The sequence below is a fragment of the Silene latifolia genome, chromosome 5 (genome assembly GCF_048544455.1).
Source record: "Silene latifolia isolate original U9 population chromosome 5, ASM4854445v1, whole genome shotgun sequence".
Classification (NCBI taxonomy): domain Eukaryota; kingdom Viridiplantae; phylum Streptophyta; class Magnoliopsida; order Caryophyllales; family Caryophyllaceae; genus Silene; species Silene latifolia.
This window is the reverse complement of record NC_133530.1, coordinates 78,839,362-78,865,351: the sequence shown is the minus strand read 5'-3', so window position 1 is coordinate 78,865,351 and position 25,990 is coordinate 78,839,362. Positions and strand designations below refer to the sequence as shown.

At 42.9% G+C, this 25,990-nt stretch overlaps 1 long non-coding RNA gene across 3 annotated transcripts; it reads left to right on the top strand.

Moving 5' to 3' along the window:
• The first annotated feature begins 804 nt into the window (after positions 1 to 804).
• LOC141656183 (uncharacterized) lies at positions 805 to 25,888 on the top strand. Of its 3 annotated transcripts, XR_012548406.1 has the most exons (7): positions 805 to 886; positions 1,027 to 1,108; positions 1,183 to 1,242; positions 11,096 to 11,192; positions 11,740 to 11,808; positions 11,931 to 11,992; positions 25,407 to 25,888. It is a non-coding gene; the product is annotated as an uncharacterized LOC141656183 (long non-coding RNA). The 3 variants fall into 3 exon arrangements; XR_012548404.1 differs by lacking the exon at positions 25,407 to 25,888 and having other exon boundaries at positions 11,931 to 12,127; XR_012548405.1 differs by lacking the exon at positions 25,407 to 25,888 and having other exon boundaries at positions 11,024 to 11,192; positions 11,931 to 12,127.
• Positions 25,889 to 25,990: the final 102 nt, after the last annotated feature.

Here is a 25,990-nt window from a genome sequence, read left to right as displayed (position 1 = left end):
TCTGAAGAAACTCATGGACTCTGCTAAGATAGAAAAGTGGGCAATTGTGAACTTCTCAGCTCGATGTGATGTCAAGAATCTGAATAGAGTTTGGAACAAGTGTGCAAATATGAATGCCATAGTAAGTAACTTATACGCACAACACTTTTCATTCTGCTTTTACTAATTGACGATGTAGTTTTAGCTTTACTACTTGAGACCAGTTTGTCTCATTTAACAGTTGTTCACTGACATCATTGTCACTGCCAGATTTGTGAACTTTGTGTTTACGCCTACTTCAATACTATTGTGCTGATAAAAATTTCTCGAAGTTGTTTACTCTTTGCATTTTAATTACATTTAATTGTGTTTATTTCGTAGTGGGCTGATTATCAAAATTCACAAGTGTAGATGTTGATCTTTCTGACGGCGACGGAGGGTGCCGCACACGCTTTGGCCTAGCCATACCCACTGTTCCTGGATAATAAGGAAAGGTATCTACATTTTGTAAATGGTTAATCTAACCTTTAATGAAACCATTTAAAAATCACTTATTTTCCTATTGTGGTCAATATTTATTCGTTCCCTCAGCTCTCCAGATCCAATAATCCAGCACTTCAAATCATGCAAAAGGTATGGAGTAAGTTTAATGTGTTTGTTGTTATGAGACATATAGTTGTTTATATTTTTAAAATGGGTGTTGATCTCATTAATAAAATAGATGTTTTTGGTGAATTTATTAACAAACATTCATCATCTTCATCTTATACTGGGTATGTTTATAGTATGATCATTTGGAATTTTAGTTTATGTATATGATTGCGCTTTTATTGAAGATGGCGTGTCCGGTCCCTTGGACGTTGGAAGCAATCGTAAACAAATATGCTATGGGTTTACAACAATTAAGGTATTTCTCTCTTTCGTTTTTATCGAACATATTAATTTCTTTAGTTTGTCCTTTTTCTGTGATACTTCATTTGGTCATGTCATAAACATCGGAAGGGGTGTTTTAAACCTTCAAACTGTTTTATTTTGTGCCTTAACCAGTTTGTTTGTCGCGGCTGGGCATCCGTGGAACATGACACAACGAAACTGGTGGTTGCAAGTGGTGGATAAAAGTGACAGAAGGGTAAAATAGTGTATACTGGTTCAATAATACTGGTTTGGTTATAAACTGATCTAAGTAAGGGATAATTTTTTCAGGATGCAGCTTTACCATTATGGAATAGGTTCAATAGTACTGGCTTCTAGCGTCAACTGGCTGTAAGCTCAATTGTTGTTTACTTTGTTGAGATCTGGTGATTTTTCTGACGTTCAATTCTGAATGCCACATCTCCTTCACCATATTCTATTGCATAAGCATAAACATAGGGTCAGGTGATGCTATTTTGCAACGATTAGAGGTTTGTGTGGAACGAACAGAATGCCCTTTTGACACAAGTATAGCATACTTGATTTAGCATTACTTTCAGCATAGGGACGACTTTGTAACACCCCGTAATTTCGGACCGTTAATATATTTCGGAAGTAATTTATTAATCAAGTAAAATGTGATAATAATGTATTTAAAGTAATAATAATTCAAAGAAATATAATTTTATTATATTTTGAAGAAAAGTATTTATTTTGATAGTTTCGAAATGTTTAAAAATAGTTTTAACCGTGTAAAAACTTTTTATTTCGAAATGGGCATATCGGGAAAAAATTACAACTCTTTTGAAAATTGGGTAAACGATTTAGGAAATGGGTCGTATGAGTATTCAATTTTCTTGTAATCTCGTGTTTAAAAACTTTGGTCTTGTCGGAATTTGCATTTGACCAACGGTTCTAATTATTATCGAAACGAGCCAAAACCGACTCGTAAAATCCCGACTCAATCCCGCTCTTTCCTTTCCTTTTCCGCGGACACCTCCCTTCCTCCTTTCTTTTCTGATTTTTCTGTCAATCTTCACCTCCTTTTCGTTCTTCATTTTCCAAACACCAAAAAACACCATTTTTCTACAAAATTCAAGCTAAAATCACCATAACTTCCTCGTTTCTTATCGGATTTTCACATAATTTATATTTCCGGAATCCTCTCGTCGAGATCTACAACCTAGTATGTTTTAATTTCAGTTTTCTTGAAGTTGTTTTAAGACGAATTTTGGCAAATTTCGGTATTTATACTTATATATTGTGTTTTTATTGTTTAATTAGGTGAAGAATTGGAGGAGGAGTTTGGGGACTCGTATATTGTCGAGGATAGCGGCTAGTTGCTTGTTGGGGTTTGGGTTTTAAGGTGCTAATTGCTCATTTTCTAGCTTAAGGTAACATATTTCGAGTTACTCGACGAATAATCGTCACATGCTTTGATTTTTGTATGTTTTTGTGATTTTTAATTAAGTAGTTAATTTCACTTGTTAAAATGATTGCATGCATGTTTAATTCATGTCCTTTGGATAGTTTAAGTTAATATGTTAGTATTGGGGACGATTAATTATGTTTCAGACGGTCTTATACTGAACAAAAATGGAAAATGGAGGTGTGGGGGTGGCGGCAGCAGGCCCGGCAGCAGCCCGGCAGCCCACGGCTGGCCCGGGTCGGCCCGTTGCTTGTTTCGCGATTTTCCATGCTTTGTTCGTCATTTTAGGTTCATTAATGATATAATTATAATAAGTGACATATGGTTAAACTTAAGGAATGAATCATATTAGTAGTTAAAAATTATGTTAATGGTAAAAGTTATGCTTATATTGATAGTTTTCACATGTTAGGATAGTTTATAAAATGAAATTGTAATGATTAGGCTCAAAATGAATTTTATAGTGATAATTGTAATGTTTTGTTGATTGTCTTGAAAAAAACCGAGCCTTGGTCCCTTTGACGATTCGATGTCGCTTAATTGAGTGATTGGTCACCGCAATTTAACCCGTACCTGTCGCAGGGCTGGGGTTGCGGGTAAAAATTCGGTTGGATGAAATTTTATATGAATTGGATAATCGGCCTTTTTCTTGTTTTGGGCCATTTATCAAGTTTTAGTTCACATGTATAGTTGATTGAATTTAATAGTATCTTATGTTGTAGAAATGGCCCTAGATTTCCCCTAAAGCCTTTAATATTGTTTAAATTGCTAGAATTGGAATGGGTATTGGATATCTCTTGCAGGTTGTTGTTGTGTTTGTCATAGATAGGTCTTTATAGTCTCTGACGAGTATATGTTCACTGCTTAATAGCCTTTGTGTTCCTGACTAGTGGATTTATATCCAAGTTGGGGCATGACCTCGTTACTTATTTTGATAGTAAGTGGTCAGCTTAAGTACTAGCCAACCCTTTGGTGGACTCCTTAGAGTACTCACTTTGTTTTAGAAAAATTGTGGATCTTGGGTGCGGTGGTGTGTATCCGCATGTCTAGGTCTGCGCAGATTTTAGGCTAGGGTTGTGTTGTGTCTTGGCCATGTTTTATTAATATTAACCGCTGAGCCAAGATACCGGTTCGATTACCTTCCCTACCTCGTGGTATAGACTCGAGTTCAGAGTGACTATTGACTGATGCGAGAACTTATGCCTGTCTTTGATATATTGCCCTTTCTTGTTTGATGATTCTATGAATCATAGAAAGTGAGATGCAAGCCGGCTATGGTTGATAGAGTTTGGATTACTACTTGTTATATTTTTCACATGATAGTTTAAATTAGTCAATTTAGCATTCATATGTTAGAATACTCGGAAATTAGATTAAATTTTCATATAGTTTACATGTTTCATTACATGACACATTAAATTTGACGTTTCGTGGGTCGGGAGGACTCGAAGTTACTCCCACTGAATTGTGGCTTTCGTGTTTGTATAAAATGCGATTGACAAAGTTGAAGATTTAGATGGGGTCACGAGACAATTTAACTAGTGAGCATAAGGAACCTTGGACCTAGTTTGGCTATTCTTATAGCAAACCTTTTAACTTTTGGTTTTGTATATAATTTGAAGGGACATATGTCTCCCTTTTCTATTTTGGGTTGTATCATTATATTTTCTTATAGATTAGCTATGGCATGTAAATTAGTTCGTTAGCATTGCAGGTTTTGGCACCCTCCTCTTGGGAATGTTGGAAATGTTTGTGGTTGGTTTAGGAAAGTTTTAAAAATTATAGGTTTTGTCTAGTTGAACCAATTACAAACATATCCCGTCGATTTTTCTCGTAGAATTTACGCGTTTAATTATCGGTTTATTTAAGGGTGTCACAGCTGGTATCGAGCATATTTGCTCCCGACGACGTTTGACCCCACCTAAAATCACTTGACCTTTAAATAATAAACTTGAGAGATGGGTAGGATGGGTAGATTTAGGATTTTATGTGGTAGTCTGTTTGTGATTGCTAATTGTTAGGTACTAATTGATTTTCTGTTTTGTAAGATGGCTCTCCAATAAATGTAGATAATGCAATCTTACCTTAGTCTTCCAATCTCGTTGTTTATTCGTCTTTCAAATTACTCTTCTCTCGCCTTGGTAACTACCTTTCAATTCTTTCTCCCGATTCATCTTAGGTTCGTTTTCTTCTTATAATAAAGTCCATGTGGACACCTTCCTTTTATTCCGCAGGATAGTTCCCTTGTTCAAGAGAACCCGGTTTTGAGAGAATGTATCATTGGAGGGCGTGAACGAGTTGAGAAGTTGATTGGTTAAGGTTTGAGTTGTATAGGAGAATATAACTTGGGATCCTTTGGTTAGTCTTGTTAGTTGTACTTAATATGAGAGCCTAGTGAGTTGAGAAACACCTTGGGATTTATGTCTATTGAGAGCTTGTTTGTTATAGATGTTTGAGCATGGGTACTACTTTAGCACATAAGATGGAATGTTGTTCGATGTAGTTCGTGAGTTCAAGGATGTGATTCCAATTTATGGTATCGGAGACTATGGTTTATTTAGGAGACTATGCCACAATTCCAATTTATTGAGAGCTTGTTTGTTATAGATGTTTGAGCATGGGTACAGGTTTTGTCTAGTTGAACCAATTACAAACATATCCTGTCAGTTTTTCTGTAGAATTTACGCGTTTAATTATCGGTTTATTTAAGGGTGTCACAGTTGGTATCAGAGCATATTTGCTCCCGACGCACGTTTGTGCACCCCACCTAAAATCACTTGACCTTTAAATAATAAACTTGAGAGATGGGTAGGATGGGTAGATTTAGGATTTTATGTGGTAGTCTGTTTGTGATTGCTAATTGTTAGGTACTAATTGATTTTCTCTTTTGTAAGATGGCTCTCCAATAAATGTAGATAATGCAATCTTACCTTAGTCTTCCAATCTCGTTGTTTATTCGTCTTTCAAATTACTCTTCTCTCGCCTTGGTAACTACCTTTCAATTCTTTCTCCCGATTCATCTTAGGTTCGTTTTCTTCTTATAATAAAGTCCATGTGGACACCTTCCTTTTATTCCGCAGGATAGTTCCCTTGTTCAAGAGAACCCGATTTTGAGAGAATGTATCATTGGAGGGCGTGAACGAGTTGAGAAGTTGATTGGTTAAGGTTTGAGTTGTATAGGAGAATATAACTTGGGATCCTTTGGTTAGTCTTGTTAGTTGTACTTAATATGAGAGCCTAGTGAGTTGAGAAACACCTTGGGATTTATGTCTATTGAGAGCTTGTTTGTTATAGATGTTTGAGCATGGGTACTACTTTAGCACATAAGATGGAATGTTGTTCGATGTAGTTCGTGAGTTCAAGGATGTGATTCCAATTTATGGTATCGGAGACTAGAAGTATTAAGTGGTGAGATGATGGAGTAGACAAGCTATGGTACTTGGGGATGACATAGTAAGTGAAGTTCAATGATGAGAATTGTAAAGGAGATACTTTGGGACATGGGTGGTAACAAATGAATTTGTGTGGTGAATTGATTTTGGCTCTTAGAATCAATTGAGTTGAGGAATACCTACCATTGTGGAGTCCTTGTTAGTCTTATCATTTGGTGGACTTTTGGGGCTTTGTTGAACACCTTAGTGGTGTAACCTTATCATATCGATAATAAGCTTTGATGAGTGTTTGGTAAGCGGTAACCCTTTCATTGTGCCGCTTCTATTCTCCTCTCCTTCTCTTTAACGTTCGTTGAACCTTGTTTTTATGCCAAATTTTACGTATCTTCTTTTTGCCCGAGATATCTTCTTAACTCGAATACCTCTTATTTATGTCAACCGTTATCTTTACGGACCGACTCCTTAGTTTCCTAACTTGTCAGATTCATGCACCCTTCGGAAATGTTTTACCGTTTCTCTATTCCTTTATCACTCCTTATCTCCTTAGTATAGTTGGTACCTTTTTGACCATGTTTACAGAGTTAGTGAGATGTGACTTGAGGATATAGGATTGACTAAGTAGTCGAGTTTGTGATTGGCTTTCATAATCACTTTGGAGATGAGGGTTTGATAATGTATATGTTACCGTGTGAGAAATGTTAAATGTGGGATTATTAGTTGGTTTTAGTGAGTGATATTGATTACTACTTGAGGTATGGTATGAGAGTGAGAGTAAGCTACATTATTGGGAGGTTTTAGCACTTGTTTTGGTAACTAGAAAGGGTAATGGTATGGTTAAAACCAATTGTTAGGCTAAGGAACATAATTTCAATTTATGGTTTTAGGAACTCTGAGGTGATAAAGTGTTGTTACAATTATGACCTTGTTCCTTGAGAATTTGATGGTAAGTAAGTTTAGGATATCAAATTTGAAAGAATACTCCTTGGGGATGTTGATGACCAGAATGGATTGGTGATGTGATTTGGTATTAGTTGGCTCTTGAGAGTTCTTGAGTTGAGAGAGACTTAGTATTGAGAAGAATTTGTTAATCCTATAGTTCTATAGACCTTGAGGTCGCACTGAGTACTTGAGGTGATGGGACGGTGTTGTAGCTGAGTGTAGCTGAGTGTAGTTCCTCTTTTGGCAATCCTTAATAAATAAAAGGATAGAGGAACGTGAGATCCTATTGATTTTTCGGATTTTGGGGTTGGTATGTTACTACCTTGTTTTGAAATGAAAACCTTGTAGAATTTGAGGAACCCATAGTTGACACTAGTTGGATACGAATATAACTTTGTTGGAAGCCTTGACCTTAGGCTTGTGAAAGTTGTTTTGGAATGATATTGTAAATTTGGGCCTTATATTTAATCCTTTGAGGAATCTTTCTATTGGAAATGGGAATATTGTTGGGAAGTAGGATTGTGAACCTTTCTTGATGTACCGATCTTCCTAATTCCGATCTCTGACAATTGTCATTCTTGCTATTCTGGTTTTTCCGTTGTGTTCGCCTTTGTGGAACTCATTTGACCTTTTGAGTAAAGCGTCTTGTTCGTTGACATCTTTATTAACTTCATCCAAAAATTCCACCTTTAAGAGTTCAATTCCTTCTTGTCTGTTGGGTGTGAGTTCCCTATCGCGACTTGCACTTCTCGTTCCCGAGTTGTTTTCCATCTTGCATAGATTCTATATAGTTTGAGTAAACTTTTGGTTCATTTTTTCTTAATTTGGAGTTAAATCTACAAATTGACCTCTTTTTATAACATTTGAAAATGATTTCTCACTCTCTTTCAACCCTAGTGTTCAATTGGATACCTAAGTTGTTTCTCGTTTTGTGTAATGATTCCTTTTTCTTACTCCTTTTCCGCGGTACTAAGCCGTATTTAATCATAATTAGTAAAGATATTATTCTTATTATAGAACTTTAAACTAAAATTTTGAAAATGCTTTTATGATTTTCAATGGTTTTAACATTAGTGAATGTTAAATCTCGTTGTTGGAGACGTCCCAATAATGGATATTCTCATTTATTGGTGTAGAAATATTTTTATATCTTGATATGAATGTGGATGTTCTTGTCTGATCAACGAGAGTATCACCGTTTCATTGACAAGATACTTGTATTTTCTTATAACTATATTATTAAGATGTTGTATACTATGATTTCTCCTTCTGAGTTTCGAGGTCGAAACTTTTTAAAAGGAGGAGTGATTGTAACACCCCGTAATTTCGGACCGTTAATATATTTCGGAAGTAATTTATTAATCAAGTAAAATGTGATAATAATGTATTTAAAGTAATAATAATTCAAAGAAATATAATTTTATTATATTTTGAAGAAAAGTATTTATTTTGATAGTTTCGAAATGTTTAAAAATAGTTTTAACCGTGTAAAAACTTTTTATTTCGAAATGGGCATATCGGGAAAAAATTACAACTCTTTTGAAAATTGGGTAAACGATTTAGGAAATGGGTCGTATGAGTATTCAATTTTCTTGTAATCTCGTGTTTAAAAACTTTGGTCTTGTCGGAATTTGCATTTGACCAACGGTTCTAATTATTATCGAAACGAGCCAAAACCGACTCGTAAAATCCCGACTCAATCCCGCTCTTTCCTTTCCTTTTCCGCGGACACCTCCCTTCCTCCTTTCTTTTCTGATTTTTCTGTCAATCTTCACCTCCTTTTCGTTCTTCATTTTCCAAACACCAAAAAACACCATTTTTCTACAAAATTCAAGCTAAAATCACCATAACTTCCTCGTTTCTTATCGGATTTTCACATAATTTATATTTCCGGAATCCTCTCGTCGAGATCTACAACCTAGTATGTTTTAATTTCAGTTTTCTTGAAGTTGTTTTAAGACGAATTTTGGCAAATTTCGGTATTTATACTTATATATTGTGTTTTTATTGTTTAATTAGGTGAAGAATTGGAGGACGAGTTTGGGGACTCGTATATTGTCGAGGATAGCGGCTAGTTGCTTGTTGGGGTTTGGGTTTTAAGGTGCTAATTGCTCATTTTCTAGCTTAAGGTAACATATTTCGAGTTACTCGACGAATAATCGTCACATGCTTTGATTTTTGTATGTTTTTGTGATTTTTAATTAAGTAGTTAATTTCACATGTTAAAATGATTGCATGCATGTTTAATTCATGTCCTTTGGATAGTTTAAGTTAATATGTTAGTATTGGGAACGATTAATTATGTTTCAGACGGTCTTATACTGAACAAAAATGGAAAAATGGAGGTGTGGGGGTGGCGGCAGAGCCGTGAGCAGAAAGCCGCAGTTCCCGGTCGGCCCGTTGCTTGTTTCGCGATTTTCCATGCTTTGTTCGTCATTTTAGGTTCATTAATGATATAATTAGAATAAGTGACATATGGTTAAACTTAAGAAATGAATCATATTAGTAGTTAAAAATTATGTTAATGGTAAAAGTTATGCTTATATTGATAGTTTTCACATGTTAGGATAGTTTATAAAATGAAATTGTAATGATTAGGCTCAAAATGAATTTTATAGTGATAATTGTAATGTTTTGTTGATTGTCTTGCCAAAACCGAGCCTTGGTCCCTTTGATCGATTCGATGTCGATTAATTGAGTGATTGGTCGGCCGCAATTTAACCCGTACCTGTCGCAGGGCTGGGGTTGCGGGTAAAAATTCGGTTGGATGAAATTTTATATGAATTGGATAATCGGCCTTTTTCTTGTTTTGGGCCATTTATCAAGTTTTAGTTCACATGTATAGTTGATTGAATTTAATAGTATCTTATGTTGTAGAAATGGCCCTAGATTTCCCCTAAAGCCTTTAATATTGTTTAAATTGCTAGAATTGGAATGGGTATTGGATATCTCTTGCAGGTTGTTGTTGTGTTTGTCATAGATAGGTCTTTATAGTCTCTGACGAGTATATGTTCACTGCTTAATAGCCTTTGTGTTCCTGACTAGTGGATTTATATCCAAGTTGGGGCATGACCTCGTTACTTATTTTGATAGTAAGTGGTCAGCTTAAGTACTAGCCAACCCTTTGGTGGACTCCTTAGGGTACTCACTTTGTTTTAGAAAAATTGTGGGTCTTGGGTGCGGTGGTGTGTATCCGCATGTCTAGGTCTCATGTGATTTTAGGCTAGGGTTGTGTTGTGTCTTGGCCATGTTTTATTAATATTAACCGATGAGCCAAGATACCGGTTCGATTACCTTCCCTACCTCGTGGTATAGACTCGAGTTACAGAGTGACTATTAGCGGTACTAAGAACTTATGCTTGTCTTTGATATATTGCCCTTTCTTGTTTGATGATTCTATGAATCATAGAAAGTGAGATGCAAGCCGGCTATGGTTGATAGAGTTTGGATTACTACTTGTTATATTTTTCACATGATAGTTTAAATTAGTCAATTTAGCATTCATATGTTAGAATACTCGGAAATTAGATTAAATTTTCATATAGTTTACATGTTTCATTACATGTTACATTAAATTTGACGTTTCGTGGCTGGGAGGACTCGAAGTTACTCCCCACTGAATTGTGGCTTTCGTGTTTGTATAAAATGCGATTGACAGGTTGAAGATTTAGATGGGGTCACAGACGAACTAGTGAGCATAAGGAACCTTGGACCTCGTTTGGCTATTCTTATAGCAAACCTTTTAACTTTTGGTTTTGTATATAATTTGAAGGGACATATGTCTCCCTTTTCTATTTTGGGTTGTATCATTATATTTTCTTATAGATTAGCTATGGCATGTAAATTAGTTCGTTAGCATTGCAGGTTTTGGCACCCTCCTCTTGGGAATGTTGGAAATGTTTGTGGTTGGTTTAGGAAAGTTTTAAAAATTACAGGTTTTGTCTAGTTGAACCAATTACAAACATATCCTGTCAGTTTTTCTGTAGAATTTACGCGTTTAATTATCGGTTTATTTAAGGGTGTCACAGACTTGCAGAGCTAATAACTCTTTGATACCTTGAAATTAACATGCCCAACCTAATACCATTTTGAAGCTACTGATGTTAGCTTTCACCTCCAACAAGTTTCACCCCCAATAATGATCTATAACTTGAAATATGCATGTTTAAGTAATATCAGGTCATTTCTGAACTGTGCTGTAACTTTTCAGCACGTAGTAACAACTTTCAGGCACCATAACTCTTGACTCAAGATGAACCAGGAAGTGACCCATATGCCAAATCAAATATACATGAGTTGGCTATGCTATCCAATAGGAATTACCCCAAAAACCTTCCTAGATCTTTCATTATTTAACGCCGAGTGATTGCAGGTAACTGCTGAAAGTTCAGCATGTTTTCTGTGTAGCAGCAGTAACTTTGATACAACATTTCTCCTACCTCAGGTTGAGTAAAAAGGCCCACAATACAACATATGAAAGCTAAATGAGTTGGATTTCATTCCCAACTGGAATCATGCAAGAACATGGCCTGGATCTTGAGGTATTAAACCGTTAGTAAGTTCAGGTCGGAAATGTGCGTCATAGCATTCTTCTGCAGGGTCTGCTTGCAGCAGTCATAAGTCATGCTATTGACCTGATATGGTGATGATTCAAAATTCATTGTTTAGCTAAGATTCCAAGCTTTCTAGGGACATAAGATTCACTGATATCCAATTAGCATAGCATGAGATATGATGCAATGAAGTTGCCCCATTTCTGCTGAGATTCTGAGAACTGTTCTGAGCTTCTGAAATCCATTTGTTTTTGGCTTGATTTGGGATCACTTGGCCTGCCTTGTGTCATTGACTAAATAATATATTAACAAAAATGATAACCCACTTGCTCCTGTTTCACTTTTGGTCTAGGTGTGCATAAATAGTCTGCGTAGAAGATGTATACCGACATTATCTCTCGCCTCAAATACTCACGTACGACACATTCACACCCACATGAGTTTTAGTAGGATGGGTTTTCTTTTCTTAGAGCTGAGTCGGTATAGTTGATTATGTCCACTAACACCAATTTTTACTGGTGGCTGGGTATTGAAGGTCGAAGTAGGAGACAACGGAGTCGGCAGTGGAGTGGTCGCTGAAAGTGGTGAGTGAAGATTGAATCATGTAAGCTCCGTTGTGTGTGGATTGTATTATTTTTGGCTGAATCTTCTACTCACTTCATTGTCTGGTATGCTATGTTACTCTTCTTATGTCTGATTGATGTTTCTTTTCTTGTGATTTTAAAGGAAAACCACTATGGCAGCATAAATGTTGTGGCGAAGCACTTATTTAGGAAGTTTTGAGGCAGGTAACTCTTCTAATAGCTACTTTACATGTATTGTTAGGCAACATCAGTAAGCCCCATTCTAGGCTAGGAAATTATCCATCCCTTGCTACTTTCTATGCATTGTTAGAAAACATCAGTTAGGTATCTCACAAGTAATTCTTCCTCTAATTTTTTCTTAAATGACACGGTGCCATATCACTTCAAGTTTGATGCTAATATGCCTGTATTGCACTACAAGAAAGAATTTATCTCATCCTCTTTTGGACACCGGTATCAAAATTTTGCTTCTTGTTAGTTACATCCCTACTTTTAAAAAAGTTAACTATTTTGGTTGTGTAGAGTAACCTCATAGAGCTTTTGTTTCTTTTGATAGGCAGGAGGGGCGGGATAGTTAATATGAGTTACGATCATAGAAATTTATGAGCCGATTTAAATTTCCTATCGTTTTTGAAACCTTGTATCCTATTCTACATAATTTTTTGGGTTCATTCATGTCGCAATTGATTTTGGGCTCTCTCATATGATTTCCACTTAAATAATAAGAATATAAGATCACAACTAGGATTTGAGTTTGTTATTGTTACTGTAAAATTGTTGCCAACTAAGTTCGATTTAATTGCTTATAATTTGATAGTTACGGAACACGTTAAGTTGAAGTGCTTGTATTCCAAGATGTGACAAATTTCTTATTTTATCAGTAGCGGAGTAGCAGATTTATCTGTAAGACACTGTCAGAGTATCTTAGGCGCTATAATCATGGAACTCATAATAATAGTAGGTTCGGGCTTTGCCTTGTATTACATGCTTTAACAGTGGCAAAGATTTAATCTTGGATCCTGAATAAAAGGTGAGCCAGGTTCTGGTAGTGGCAAGTGTTTAATTTAGGCTATTGTGCATATATTTGGTTTTGCATGCAAATTTAAGCTTTTTAGGACGTGAACTGAGGACATGGAGAGGTGAGAGAGGAGGGGGAGTGGGGAGGAGGAATGGAAAGTTAACTTGGAATAAGTTCTTTTTACTTCATGTCAATGGGAGTATACCCTCACCATCAGGTCATGCATCTAAACGATGTCAAAATGAGTTTTAGCTTTTAAATGGCTTATTCATACTGCCAAAACCGAATGATAATTATGTTAATCAAATGAGAGTGATAGTCATTAGTACAGAAGAAAACTTTTTCCTCATTCGTTTTACCGAATGATAATTTGAAGCACTTATTTAAGAAGTTTTGAGGCAGGTAACTCTTCTAATGGCTACTTTACATGCAATGCTAGGCAACATCAGTAAGCCCCATTTTAGGCTAGGAAGTCATCCATTCCTTGCTACTTTCCATGCATTGTTAGAAAATATCAGTTAGGTATCTCACAAGTAATACTTCCTCTTAATTTTTCTTAAATGACATGGTGCCATATCACTTCAAATTCGATGCTCATATGCCTGTATTGCACTACAATAAAGAATTTATCTCATCCTCTTTTGGCTACCGCCTACCGGTATCAAAATATACTATTAAATAATGCAAAGTTACATACCTAGGTTCTAAAGTGATCCATTCCTTCTTACCTAAAACTGCCGATGTTTCTAAATGAAACAAAAGCAACTTGCACACCTAGGTATAAAATGGGAACTACCGTATCTCTCGGTTGCAGCTGTCAACTGAAGATGAAGATGACGGCAACGCTCTTTCTATATCTCTCTCCATCTCATATGCAAAATGTTGATCCCTTAAGTAATTTGAGTATATAGTTATCAACTCAAATTTTGACCGTTCACTTTCCGCGAAGCTAAATAAAGTGCGTCCCCCGTAGCACAAATCCCACAATGCACTTGATGTCATAACACTTTCAAGCTTAAATAGAAACTCCACCAGTTCTTGTTTTAATGCTTCCAGATACCCTTTTCTAGAATAAAACTCAGTGCGAGTTACATTTTGAAGCACATCATAGCCTGGGTTAAGTAGTTCATTTGGTGTATTTCCACAAAGAATTTGAACAAGCATAACACAGTTTGAGTTTTGGTTAAGTTTCTCCCATATAATGCTTTCTGTCAAGACTATTCTTAGTCGAACAAATAGCTCTTGAATTTCTTTTACAATATTATCAATTGCATGTTGCATTGCCTTTATTTTCTGAATATTGTTTGGCGTAATAACTTGAATAGAAATGTGAGGATATGGGAAATGACGGGCATGTATTAGAACCTTTTTCTATTTATATTCTTCTTTCACTTTGTATAGGTTAGTTGATTGACATCTAAATTATTTGATGTTGATGATAGAGCTAGATTTTGTGTAAGAGATAAGCATAGAGATGAGGTTAGATAAGGTAAGGATAATAATAGATAAAGTTTTTGTTCCGGGTGTAATTCCAGAGCAGTTATATGTTACCACCCGTGCTTGTAGAATGACGTCTTTAGTTGAATCCTCCTTGCGGTCTCCTGAAACGATGAACAAACTGAGGGCTCGGCTTTGGACCGAGCGAACTCACTCCGACGCTCAAGTCAGTAACTTAGAGAGGTAAGTTGTTGTTACTTGGCAAAGTACGTATTGTAGAGAGATAAGGAAGATATTACCAGATGAATAGTGATTCTTAGGTTAAATTGTGGATCCTTTACTCAATGAGAGTAGAGGAGTATTTATAGACTTTCACCTTTTGTCACGTAGTGGCCAAGTGGCCAAGTGGCTAGCAGGTGGAAAGACCGATTACCCTCGGCCGAGGGACCCACGGCAGCCGACGGCCCCGTTGGCTCACCGCCGAGGGTCTTGGATATGAGTTCGTGGATGTGTGCCCCGCCAGACCCATCCGACAGCCGACAGCCTCGTCTTGTTAGGCCGTCTAAGCCGTTGACTTGTCAGTGGATATCTTTGACCTTGCTCAATATGTTGATCGGTCACGGTGTGCGAATATGCCCCATCAATTTGCCCCCAGCCGTAGTCTATGCCGTGGTATGGGCTCCGGCGTACGTTGAGCGTATATTCTGCGAAGACAAAATTTTCTGCCCCGGCTTCTTCTACCTCGGCGTGGCTCTGCTTAGGCCGTACCATATCCCCCCTCCACATGGTTGTGTAATGGACATCCGATGTGGAAAAGGCAATGACTTTGGCTGAGACCAGGGTGGAGAGTGCCGGTTGTGACTGATTACCCCCTGGCCGGTGCTTTCTGGCTTGGTTGATCATGTGGCCGGCGGAGAAACGGATACTTAGGAATCTTTTGAGGAAGATGAACAGGCAGAGAGATATGAAGGGGCGTGTTGAAGACGCTTGGTCACATTGCATTGATTGACATTCAATCCGTTGCAACGATTGTCATTCCGTGGTTGCATGCTCGACACGTGTCTGTTTGTTGATTGGCTGACGTTTCATGGGCTGTGCCCTGATTGGTCCCTCTTCATGGGCTTTCCTCTATAAATAGGGTACTTAGTCCCTGAAATTGGGCACCAATTTCATTTTCTCAAAAATTTTCTTCTTTCTAGCCCTTGTGACGAAACCTCTCTCTAGCTTTCAGAATCATTACTCCGGCGTGGCATTTTCTTCAAGGTAAACAAATAAATTCTCTTTTTAACTCGTAAGTTTTGTTGTAACATGTCTTCTTCGCTGGTGTTGGACCTAATAAGCTGCGCACGGGGTTCCCCGTCGCGTCTTGATGAGGAGGAGATACTAAACGCCATCCCGATAAGGTTTGGGGGCCCTAGGTCTCCGTCTCTTGAAGTCGATCCAAAAGCTCCGGAGGGTGGGGAGGATGATGATGTTGATGATGACTGTGAGGAAGGGATTCCTTCTGGTGAAGAGAGGCCGCATATCCTGGACCACGGCGAGGCGTGCATGACTGGTCCCGACCGTGCCGGACCCAATAAATTCGCAACATTGTTCGGTGGAACTCTTTTCGAGGGTCATTTCTACTTCGGTGAGGGGTACAAAATTGTTATCCCCGGGGAGGGTCAGGCGGTCTGTTGCCCTCCTCCGGTCATATCGGCGTATACATCAGGCATCTGGAGTATGGCCTCCGGTTTCCTTTGAATAAATACGTCACGGCCATCATCAAAGCTATGAATGTTGCCGTGGCTCAACTGCATCCGTTGGCCATTAGGACGATAGTTGGCTTCGTGTGGCTCTGTCTTTTCAAGGGGGAGGTACCTACGGTTAACTTATTCCGCCGGCTTCATCATCTTCGGGCATCGACCCCCGTGTAAGGTGGGGTGGTACGGCGTGCGATGGAGCCGGGCGTCCTCTCTGTTGATAAGCTTTCTTCCCGCAAGGACCGGAAGGGGCGGTGGGTGTATGTCGAGGTGCGATGACTATCCGCGCCCGGTCTTCCAAAGACCAAGTCAACTTACGGTGCGAGAGTAAGAGGGAGCGTGAAAATGGGTCTCCCGGAGTAAGCACAAGATGGATGCCAGCAGGTTTCTCTTGGTGCCGACGAGGAGCGGCGATGCAAAATTGTTTGATGCTTTGAGAAGGGATGGGTGCCCCGACTCGGATTATTCTTCAGGATGAGCCGCGCTTTGCCGCGTCGGCCTCATACCGGCCCTCAACCAGGGTGAGTAGGGTCGGTGTGAGGCCCATCTTCGCCTATTACGCTCCTGTTTTTAGAGCTTTGTTTTATTTCTTTTATGTAATTCTTGTCTGGTTTCTTGCAGACCGGTTTGGCCAGGATCTGTCTGAGGAGACCTTGAAGAGGTTAGGGCTTGATAAGGACGGGAACGTCGTTGAGCGGCACCCTCAGGCTGACGCTCGTGACCGTAGGTTGGCTCCCAACGAACTTATGGACAAACAGCTGAAGGCACTGGATCAGGCGGCGGCTCAAGCGCGGGTTCTCGGGGGTGTGCCGAAGAGAACATCGAAATCAAGGTCCAGGTCGGCGACGTTGTCGATCCCAACTCCCTCTTCAACCCCAACGGTCCAGAAGGAGCATGTGGAGGTCATCGATGTCTCCGAGGAGGGGGTGACCGTTGTGAAGGGCCCTCCTCCTCCGAAGAAGAGAAGAGAGCCACTGCCGGCTTCTACCGTCGCCGGGGAAAAGAAAGATTCACCCGGTTCTCCGTCCAAGAGGGCCCGGACTAGTACGGACCTAACCTGTGGTTCAGACTTAGCTGGTTCGTTATGCATTCCTGATGACAGACTCTCTGATGTATCAATGAATGTTGATATGGATGCGCTGTGTAAATTTTTTGTAGATCCGCCGTCGGCAACCGCCGTTCTTACTGAGCGGCAATTGGAGAAGCAGCCTGAGAAGGCGGGTGATAGGAATGTCACCGTTGACTCCGTACTCCAGAAGGTCCCCCCTGCCGAGCTTGTGGCAGAGGGTACAAAAATATCCAAGAGGCTGGCGAAGTGGACTCAACTGGCCGGCTCCTACCTTATGGAGCAAGAACAGGCCATGGCCCAGGCTGGGCCATTGATCCAACGGCTTAAGCTTGATCTCACCGCTGCAAAGGGAGAAGCCGGGAAGGCTAAGCTTGACCTCCTAGCTGCTCGGAAGCGCGCGGAGGAAGCTGAGAAACGACTCATCGGCCGAGAGGGCTAAAGTTGATCTTCTTGATGCCACCTCTCGCCCACCGCCGGAGGAGCGGGACAGGTATAAGGGTGGCTACGATGCCGTTGTTGCCAAAAGGGAAGAATGGAGGGGATGTATGAGGCTCGACGGAGGCACTTGCGGACACTAGGGTTGTTCTTGCCCAAAGGGAGAAAGATATCGAGGTGCTTCAAGATAAGATCCTCCCTGACTTGTGCGCTCAATTCCGGGATCAGGCCGAGGAAGCGACCAGGGAGGCAATCAAGAGGCTCATTCCTGAAGACTCCTTCCCGTGGGAGAAATTTGAGCAGCTTCTGGATGAGATGGCTGATGCCGCGGAAAAGGCGGTTGCGGAAAAAGAGGAGGCGGCGAAGGCGGCTCAGATAGCCGAGGCCAAGGCGGCCTATGATGCAAAGGTGAAGGAGGCCGAAGAGGAGGCTGAAAGGCTGAAGGCATGTGGAGATGGCAAGCTTTCCTCTGGGCAGGCCACCGAAGTTGACGCTGGGCGGGTGCCGATGGTGGCGGCATCAAGATCGTAGGGAGACGGGCGGTCGTCACCGGACTCACCCGGCGTCTCGATAGCTTTAGCCGTCGGGGCCAACTACATCGAGCCTTTCCTCCCTGACATCTTTTGGCGTTCAAATATCATGTCTGTAATCTTTTGCTTTTCTTTTCCCTGTTTATGTAAGACTTTGGTAGGTTGCGTTTTGGCTTATCCCTATGGGGACGGCCGTCGTCTGCATTCTTCTCGTTTGTAACCTGTTGTCATTAATGAAAGTTTGCTTGTTTTGCCTCTGGCTTGGCCGAGGTCTTTTCTTGTCTTCTTGCGTTATTAATTGAGCGCTTTTCATTTTTACCTTCAGCTTAGCCGAGGCAGCTAGAATGCGTATCTCAACTGCGTTTAACGTCTTTTTCTTGAACATGTTAGCGCGTTGGTCGCTTCCTCTTTCACTCTCGGTCTGACCGAGGCGTCGGATTTGCGCTTCCCGACCGCCGTTGCGAACATGTTAGCGTATCGATCGTTGTGTCCCCTGCCAGGCCTTCGGCGGACCGAGGCGACTAGGGGTTACAACGCGACAGCGTAAGTTGGCGTATCGATCGTTGTGTCCCCTGCCAGGCCTTCGGCGGACCGAGGCGACTAGGGGTTACGACGCGACAGCGTAAGTTGGCGTATCGATCGTTGTGTCCCCCCCCAGCCTTCGGCGGACCGAGGCGACTAGGGGTTACGACGCGACAGCGTAAGTTGGCGTATCGATCGTTGTGTCCCCTGCCAGGCCTTCGGCGGACCGAGGCGACTAGGGGTTACGACGCGACAGCGTAAGTTGGCGTATCGATCGTTGTGTCCCCTGCCAGGCCTTCGGCGGACCGAGGCGACTAGGGGTTACGACGCGACAGCATTCTTGGGGTGACTGCCCGGCTTGGGCCGGGGCGTCTACCTCGATATGATCGCGGGGGGATAAACACTTTGATGGAAAAATTGGGTGATTCTTCATTAGATGTAAACATGCGTTGGGGTGCCAACAATTGTTTCGGACACCTCCGCCGCTACACAAAGTATTTCCTGAGATTGTCAGTGTTCCAATGGCTCATCAGAGGCATACCCTCTATGTCGGTCAGCCGGTATGTACCCGGCCTCATTTCTTCAACCACTTTGTAGGGACCCTCCCAGTTGGCCGTTAGTTTACCATGAATGTTTCCCTTGTTGGTGGCGGCCGACTTTCTCAGGACTAGATCCCCTACCTTCAAGTCCCTTTTGTGGACTCTTCGGTTGTAAGCTCTTCTCATTCGGCTTTGGTATACCGCCAAGTTGAGGCGTGCTGTATCTCGGCTTTCTTCAACTAGGTCTAGGGAGGTTCTTAAGCCTTCCTCATTTTCAACCGGGTTAAAGGTGGCCGTTCTGAATGTCGGCACTTTGCTTCTATTGCAGGATCGCCGGACCCGTAGACTAAGTGGAACGGACTGTACCCCGTTGCTTCTTTCTCCGTGGTTCGCAGGGACCATAGGACGCCGGGTAGTTCATCGGCCCATCTTCCCTTTAGGTCTTCAACTGTCTTCTTCAAACCATTGAGGATTGTTTTATTGGCTGCCTCCGCCTGTCCGTTGCTCTGTGGGTGACAGACGGAGGAGTATGCAAATTTGATACCGAGTTCTTCCAGCCAGCTCATTATTGTGTCACTCCAAAACTCTCGGCCGTGGTCGAATACCATGACTTGGGGTAACCCAAAACGAGTTATGACGTTTTCCCAGATTACCTTTCTTACGGCTGCCGTCGTCTTTGCAGGTACTGCTATAGCTTCAACCCATTTGGTGAAGTAGTCAACGGCGACAATCAAGAACTTTCTTCCACCGGATGCCGTTGGAAATGGCCCTAGTAGATCCATCCCCCACTGTGCGAAAGGAAGGGGATTAAGTACCGGTTGCAGGTCTCGGGAAGGCGCATGTATCACCGGAGCATGCATTTGACAGTTGTTGCATTTTTTGGTCTTGGCTCTGGAATCCGCAAGCATGGTGGGCCAGAAGTAGCCGGCTCGGAGAGCTTTGTGGGCTAGTGTTCTTGCCCCCATGTGATGGCCGCAGATGCCTTCGTGGATCTCTGTCAAGATATTAGCTCGCGTCGGCTGGACCGACGCACTTTAAGAGTGGCCTTGTCACGGACCTCCTGTACAATTCCCCTTCAAACACCAAGTACCTTGCTGCGATCCTCTTTATTTTCTGCGAGAGACTGCGGTTCTCCGGTAGTTCACTTGTCAATTTGTATTTCATTATCGGAGTCATCCACGCTGTCTCGGTCTCTATGTTACCCACCATGCCGACGGCCTCAGTAATGCTCTTGGCATTCCTGATGTCCACCAGCACGGTTCGGCTGACATTCTTGATGGTTGAGCTGGCGAGTTTTGAGTGAGCGTCGGCTCGGTTGTTCTCAGACCTGGGAATGCATTGTATCTGAAAAGATTTTAATTTTGAGGTGTCAGCTTTTACCCTTTCCAGGTATCTTACCATTCCGTCGTCTCGAGTCTCGTACTCTCCTCTGATTTGATTAGCCACCAAAAGTGAGTCTGTTTTCAAGATGATGTGCTCCGCCCCTAGCTAGCTCGACTCCGGTTATCACCGCCTCGTAATCGGATTCGTTGTTTGAGGCCGAGAAGGTAAATTTCAAGGCGTACTCGAACTCGTCCCCGTTTGGGCTGATGATAAGTATGCCGGCTCCTGAGCTGTTCGTCGTGGAGGACCCGTCGGTGTATACCTCCCATACTCCGGGGTTTTGCTCTTCTTGGTATGTGCATTCGGCCAGGAAATCTGCCAGTGCCTGTCCTTTTATCGAGGGCCTCGGCTTGTATTGAATGCCGAAGCCGGATAGCTCTACTGCCCATTTGATGAGTCTGCCGGATTGCTCAAATTTTTCCAATGCTTTCTCCAACGGCTGGTCGGTTAGGACCGTCACGGGATGTGCGTCGAAGTAGGGTTTCAGTTTCCTTGCAGCGACGACGACAAAGAAAGGCGCTTTTTCAATCGGGGGTAATTTCTCTCGGCGGGCAACAATGTATGGCTGACAAAGTAGATTGGGTGTTGTTGCTTGTCCTCTTCTCTGACGATCACGGCACTGACCGTGGCCGAGGTAACTGCTATGTACAGATATAGTGTTTCCCCCAGCATCGGCCTGGACAGGGTTGGGAGAGTCTGAAGATGAGCTTTCAGTTGTTTGAAAGCTGTGCTCTGCTCCTCCCCTCAGCCGAAGTCTTTATTTCCCTTCAACACCTTGAAGAATGGGGTGCTCTTGTCGGCTGACCGAGAGATGAAACGGGCTAGAGCCGCCATCCTCCCGGTCAGCATCATGACCTCCTTTCGATTCCTCGGCTCCGGCAGGTCTAGGATCGCCTGGACTTTGTCTGGATTGGCGTCAATTCCCCTGGCGCTGACAAGTACGCCGAGGAACTTACCTGCCCGGACACCGAAGTTGCATTTCATTGGGTTGAGCTTCATCTTGTACTTCCTTAGTGAACAAAATGTCTCGTGTAAATCGGCTAAGTGCTCGCTGTCGGACTTGCTTTTTACAATAGCATCGTCGACGTAAGCCTCAATGTTTCGCCCTTTTTGATTTTGGAACACTTTGTCCACCAGTCTTGTGTAAGTTGCACCGGCGTTCTTTAAACCAAACGGCATCATTTTGTACATGTATGTGCCGTTAGCAGTGATGAATGCGCATTTAGGCATGTCTTCCTCGGCCATGAACACCTGATGATACCCTGAGAAGGCGTCCAGCAGGCTCAGCATAGTGTAACCTGCCATCGCGTCGATTAAACTATCTATTCGAGGCAGGGGATAACAATCTTTGGGGCATGCTTTATTAAGATTGGTAAAATCCACGCACATCCTCCATGCCCCCGATGATTTCCTTACCATTACAACATTAGCTAACCACTCAGGATAGGTACAAGGCATGATGAAGCCCGCCGCCAGTAATTTATCCACCTCGGCTTTTATGGCCTCATCCTTCTCGGCTGAGGAGTTCCTCATCCTTTGCTTGACAGGGCGAGCGGTGGGGAGTACGTTCATCTTGTGAACAATTACCTCCCGGCTCACGCCTGGCATCTCGGCCGCTGAGTAGGCGAAGACGTCTTTGTTCTTTCTCAGCAGATCTAGGAGTGCGGCTCAATTTTGGCTCCCAGGTTAACACCGATAGTTACGGTGCGGCCTGGGTCAATCTCTACCTCTTCGGTCTCCGCTCCTTCGACCATGCCGACGGTGGTATCCATGCGCTCGCCCTCCTGTTGCAAGGACGGGCTCTTCCCCCTTTCTGACTTTTTCGCCACTTTGAAGGATTGCATGTTGCACCCTCTGGCGGACACTTGGACATTGACCACTTCGTCCTTTTCGTTCTTTGAAACGAGTTTATGCGCTTCCCCCCGGTCCGAGACATACATCAATGTCAGAGCCCGGATGGACATTACTGCATCGGCCTCGCTCAGGGTGACTCGGCCTATGAGAACGTTGTAGGCGGACGAGCCGTCAATGACCACGAACTCAGACATAACGTTCTTGGCCGCACTTCCCTCGCCCGAACCTCACCGGCACTGATTGACCCAAGGGTACCAGTAGCCGCCCCAGAAAAAAGTCGTACAACGGGTTGGTGCAGGGGCTCAAGTCTTCAACCTTCAGACCGAGGTTGAGAAAGCATTCGCTGTACATAATGTTCGTGTAGGCGCCTGTGTCAATCAGGCACCTCTTCACCAGGTGGTTGGCTATGTCCAAGTGGACTACGAGTGGGTCGCTGTGAGAGGCGATGATTCCCTCGTAATCCTTCTTCCCAATAGTTATATCGGGGATGTTGGAAGCGGGAGTCGCTGTGTTGGGCACAAAGTTGATGGCCTGATACAGCTCGTTCAGGTGCCGTTTGTGCCCATGAGCGGACCCACCGTTCTCGTTGCCCCCGATGACAACATGGATTACTCCCATCCGTTCGAAGACGGATTTCTTATCTGAACCGTCGGCATCAGTCTTTTGGCCTTTGGCAACATACTTGCCGAGGCTCCCCTTCCGGATCAGTTCCTCAATGGCATTCTTCAGATGCCGGCAGTTGTCAGTAAGGTGACCGGTGTGGCCGTGGTACTCACAGTACTGGCTCGTGTCACCGTCACTCCTCGGCCTGGGAGGCCTCTCCCACTTCTGACCCTCGCTCTTGCTCAGGGCGAAAACCTCGGCGGCGGACATGGCCAGGGGGATGTGATCATTGTACCGCCTCTGGCGGTTCGTTCCCGAACTCCTCCCGGCGTCCGCCGAGTTCTGTTTCCTGGTGGACCTGTCAGACCGTGTCCTATTATCGTCACGGCGTCTTTCATCCGGGTTGTCCTCCCGGCGGCTTTTTCTTTCTGAGTGCTCGGCCTCGCTGGGGCCTACCCAGGTTTTGTGGTAGTCCTCCACCTTGATGGCTTGATCGGCCATTCTCCTGGCGGAGTCTAATCTCTGGCCGCCGCACTTGATGAGCTCATTCTTTAGGTCTCCTCTCGGGAGGCCTTTCATCGCCGCGAAGGTCGCCCGGTTCATTGCTCACTCACGAATCTGCTGAACCTTGGCGTCGAACCTCTTCACATAACTTCGGAGAGATTCGCCTCCTTCCTGTCTGATAGTCAGGAGGTCCGAGGTCTCCACGGCTCTCCTCTTGTTGCAGGAATACTGGGCTAGGAACGTATCCTTTAGGTCGGCGTAACAGTATACCGACCCGTCGGGTAGCCCCTTGTACCAACTCTGTGCCATCCCATGCAGTGTCGTTGGGAAGATTCGGCACCAAACCTCATCGGGTTGCTCCCATACTGACATGTGAGACTCGTAAGCCTCGACGTGGTCGGTTGGGTCGCCTTCTCCTTTGTATGCTATAGGTGGCAACTTCAGCTTAGTCGGCACCGGGGTATCTAGGACGTAGGCGCTGAGGGGCTGTCTGACCACGTGTCGAATGACACGCGGCGATCGGCTCCTCGCATCCCTAGTCCGGCCCCTCTCTCCGTGGTGGGAAGGGCTTCTTCTCCGACTCTGGTGAGTCGGGCTTCTTCTCCGACTCTGGTGAGTCGGACTTCTTTCACTCCTCTGGGGGGTGCCTCGTCGGCGCTGCGGCGACGCCATCCTCCCGCGAGTGCGGGAAGGATTAAGGTCTACCACTAGCGCTCGGGCTCCCCGTCTTGACAGGGCGCTTCTTCCAGTGCTCCATTTAAGTCTCTTGGAGTCACATTCTGGGCCCTGGTCTCCTGGACGGGTTCCGCCGCTCTTGTCGGTGTGACAGTGTGAGCCGGCGTACTATCAATTATGTCCAGGAGTAGTTTCAGCTTTGCTGCATCGACCACATGTCCCATGATGGTGACCTGGTCGGCGGGCAGCGGTATATCTTGTTCCTTTGGCGTCCCGTTCGTCGTATCAGTGATATGGCCGGTGGGGGACTGCCCGATTTCTGAGTTGTGGAATGTGTCGTCTTGGTAGAATTTGTTTTCCACCAACACCTTCTCTGGTTGTTTCGACATCTTCTTAGCTTTTGGGTGGGTTTTTGTTTTGTTTTTTTTTGTTTGGGAATGAATGTGACTAGCTTCTAGTATCTTGTCCCCACAGACGGCGCCAATTGTTCCGGGTGTAATTCCAGAGCAGTTATATGTTACCACCCGTGCTTGTAGAATGACGTCTTTAGTTGAATCCTCCTTGCGGTCTCCTGAAACGATGAACAAACTGAGGGCTCGGCTTTGGACCGAGCGAACTCACTCCGACGCTCAAGTCAGTAACTTAGAGAGGTAAGTTGTTGTTACTTGGCAAAGTACGTATTGTAGAGAGATAAGGAAGATATTACCAGATGAATAGTGATTCTTAGGTTAAATTGTGGATCCTTTACTCAATGAGAGTAGAGGAGTATTTATAGACTTTCACCTTTTGTCACGTAGTGGCCAAGTGGCCAAGTGGCTAGCAGGTGGAAAGACTGATTTACCCTCGGCCGAGGGACCCACGGCAGGCCGACGGGCCCTGTTGGCTCACCGCCGAGGGGTCTTGGATATGAGTTCGTGGATGTGTGCCCGGTGGTCGGTTGCCGGCCGGACCCATCCGACAGCCGACAGCCCTCGTCTTAATTTAAGATGTCTAAGTTTGTTGACTTCTTTGTGGATATCTTTGACCTTGCTCAATATGTTGACTGGTCAGCGGGTGCAGAATATGCCCCATCAGTTTTGTTACACAAGTAGATATTAATTTTAATTTTAATGTTTACAAGGCAAATTTTTATTTTTATTTTTTAAGAAACATTATATTGTTTATTGATTATTTTCTTGAACATGGTGGTACTGATTTTCCCTGAGCAATGTTCTAAGACAGTAAATAAATGAAGAATTTATATTAGTTTATTTATTTACTTTATCAGTTTATGGAATCTGATTCTTAACAAAAATGCATTTCTGCAGAAACTACCTTCACCACCGAATCTACCAATTGCCACTTCATCTCAAAAGAATACCGACAAGCAGAAAGACCAGGATAATTCTAATTCAACCACTGCATAGCTTATCTCAGTCAAAATCGAAGGTTCCAAATCAACAGCCCAAGACAAGCACCCCAAAAAATATATCATTTCCGTTGCAGGAAGCCAGTATGCCACAAAAATCAGGAAACTCCGCGGCATGATGTTAGCAACAAAGCCAGTATGCAATAATACCTATATAAAATAGTATCTATGTAACATATCTATGTAATATATGACAAGTACAATATTTTGGGAACACCCATGCTTACGAAGCTAGGTGTTTTGTTCAAAAGCAACTACCTATTGCTTTTGTTTGTGTAGAATGCAACATGTAATAGGCACATGTAATCTTTTGCTTGTGTATGTGCAATACGCACAACTTCTATATAAACGACAATGCTTTGCATAATTACCATTTCTACAAAAAAAGCTATACAAACGTTCAAACAAAACCGTTCAACCAAATTGGGGCACCGCGCCCGATAGGGCGCGGGTCAACAACTAGTAAATGAAAAAAGTTTGACA